The sequence below is a fragment of the Xyrauchen texanus genome, chromosome 44 (genome assembly GCF_025860055.1).
Source record: "Xyrauchen texanus isolate HMW12.3.18 chromosome 44, RBS_HiC_50CHRs, whole genome shotgun sequence".
Lineage (NCBI taxonomy): Eukaryota > Metazoa > Chordata > Actinopteri > Cypriniformes > Catostomidae > Xyrauchen > Xyrauchen texanus.
The window spans coordinates 2,065,190-2,068,371 of NC_068319.1; positions in this window are offsets into that span (position 1 = coordinate 2,065,190).

The following is a 3,182-nucleotide window of genomic DNA, read 5'->3' on the forward strand; positions in this document are numbered from 1 at the left end:
ATGAGAAACAAGGCGTGCTGTTTGCCATAGCGACGGCTTATCTGCGACGAAAATGCAAACGCCGGTCTGTCTTTGTCCACAAAATACCCGCGATCTCAGATACACCTTTCCACGCAGTATTTTTCTTAAAAATGTCCTTGTACGTGGAAAGAGACATATCATAGAGCACTGGGAAATTTCTAACAGCAAGAATTTAGCCTTTCATCCATCTTTCCGTTACTGCAGGAGCAGAGAGAGAGAGAGAGAGAGAGAGAGAGAGAGAGAGAGAGAGAGAGAGAGAGAGAGAGAGAGAGAGAGAGAGAGAGAGAGAGAGAGAGAGAGAGAGAGAGAGAGAGAGAGAGTGAGCTCTCCCGTCTTCTCTCCTATTGGCTGTCGCTTCTGTAAGGCACCTTAAGGGCGCTTGCGCCTGAGCTAAATTATGTCTAACACCTGTCTCTAATTTCAGTGAGCACAAGGAAGGAACCAACAGACCAAAAATTTACATACTTGTAATTATGAGATTAATATCGTTTGTTTTTCATTGATTTTGAATGTTTGTTTTGAATGACTTAGATTTTTCCATATATATTATTTGTAATATTTCTTTAATTCACACATTTTAAATGTATTTTTTAATGTTATTAAAGTATTCCATGTAAATTGCAGTGAAAGTGTACTTGTTTGGACAGAAAACCATCAGATTTAATTCACTGTAACAGCTGAACTAAAGTGGACAATGGAGCCCTCTTGTGGCCAAATCACGCAATTGCATTAAAAAAAAAAAAAAAAAAAAGGCTTCGCTAAGGTGAAAAAGAGAAATATGTAAGTACAATTGCATATTTACTCTATAAACTCACAGTTAAGTGAGTGAGCGTGCATTTATTCCAATAGTCTACAATATTACAAATTAAAACTCTCACAAATATAATATTATTTATTGATAGAAATAACAGTAGGTGGTTGTGTTCAATAAGACATAAAAAATGCATCAAACATAGGTTCTTGTTACCCCTTTTCCAAAATATAACTAGAAAGTTATGGAATTTGCCTCTCACTTCTAGAATACAACATTCTACAGATAAAGCTCGTTAAAAACTCTAGATTTGAGCCTTCGCGCTCTCCGTAGAACCACAGTGGTACGAGCACAGCATCTCGGGGGCGAGCTTTTATGGAACACGCGCTTCCCTCGTCTTTTGAATGGGGGCGGGGCTAGGGGGAATCAGACGGTGGACGAGAGCGCGTTTCGCTTTCAGTGCGATGTCAAGATCCCGAGGTTATCGAACTGAAAAAGGATCAGAGACTAAAAAAATGGAAGAAGTTGAAGAGGAGGATGAGATGGAGGTAGGATGGACACAGGTAGATGGAAAAACTTGAAAGAAAGTAACTAAAAAAGGAAAGGAGGATAGATCGGAAAGTAGTTTGATAACAAGTGATGAAGAAGGGGATGAGAGGGATAAAAATAAGAATGAGTATATGGTAATATTGAAGTATAAGGGAGATGGATTATAAGGAGTAAATCGAATGGCGTTGACATTTGAATTAAAGAAACAAGTGGGTGAGATTACATTTGCAAAAGTATTACCAGATGGTGCTTTGTTGATAACATGCAGGAACGAAGAGCAAAAAAATAGAGCAGTACAACTTCAAATGGTGGGCAAACAGATGGTAATGAATAATAAGATTGTAGGACAGAAGTCGTGGGTCTATGGAGGGATAAATGGAGTTCCATTAGGAGTTACTAAAGAGGAATTAAAACAGAATGTAGATGGAGGAAATGTCATGGATGCAGTTTGTTTACAAATGAACAGAGAAGGGAGAAGAGTGGACAGTTTGTCTGTCCATCTTAAATGGGAAGGGAAAGAAATACCAGATCGAATCAAGATGGGTTTTATAAGCTACCCGATTAGGAAGTATGTACCTCCTCCTCTGAGATATTTCAATTCCCAAAAATAAGATGTGCACGATGTGGAGGGGAGCATGAGTTTGGGAAGTGTGAGGAAGGAGTAGGATTGAGGATCGAGCAGTACCTAACCGATCGAGCAGTTCATCAACACGGGGCATTGGGTACGCGTCAAATTTAGACACCGCGTTGACTTTTCTGTAATCCACACAGAACCGAACAGACCCATCACTCTTGGGAACAAGAACAACCGGGCTGGACCAATCACTGTGGGATTCCTCTATTACGCCCATATCAAGCATTGCATCTAATTCTTCCCGAACGATTTTCTTTCTATGTTCGGGTAGCTGATAGGCGGCAACGCACCACCGCGCCCGGCTCGGTCTCGATGTGGTGCTGTATGAAGTTTGTACGGCCCGGGAGATGGGAAAACACGTCCGCAAACTCCTTTTGTAACTCAGAAACCTCTGTGAGCTGCCGCGGTGAGAGTTGGTCTCCACAAGTGACCGGAGTGTTGAGATTGTAGTCTTTGTTTATCTCCGGTCCGAGCTCCGCCCTCTCCGGAACTACCGTGGCCAACGTCACAGAGGCCACCTCCTCCCTCCATAATTTCAGGAGGTTGAGGTGATAAATTTGACGCGCGCCCCCTCTATCGGTACGTACAACCTCATAATCGAGATCCCCCACTCGTCGTGTGACCTCAAAGGGTCCTTGCCACTTGGCGAGTAATTTAGAGCTCGATGTTGGGAGTAATACGAGTACCTTGTCTCCCGGTGCAAATTCCCGTAGCCGAGCACCCCTGTCATACAGCCAGCGTTGGCGTTCTTGAGCTTGGAGCAAATTCTCCTGTGTTAGTCAGCCCCAGTGTGTGGAGTTTTGCTCTAAGATCAAGAACGAATTGAATTTCATTTTTACTGTTAGAAGGTCCTCCTCCCATGCTTCGCGGATGACGTCAAGGACACCGCGAGGCGTCGCCCGTACAGCAGCTCAAACGGGGAGAACCCGGTGGAGGCTTGCGGGACCTCTCGTACCGCAAACAACAGGGGTCTAGCCACTTATCCCAATTTCTAGCGTCATCGGTACGCAATTTACGAATCATGTTCTTGAGCGTTTTATTAAACCGTTCCACTAGGCCATCTGTCTGAGGATGGTAAACGCTAGTGCTGAATCGATTTGATGCCCAAGAGCTCGTAAAGTTCGCGAAGTGTTCGTGACATAAAAGTTGTGCCTTGATCGGTGAGGATTTCTTTCGGAATCCCCACCCGGGAGATTATCTTGAAGAGTGCCCCTGCAACACTGCGTC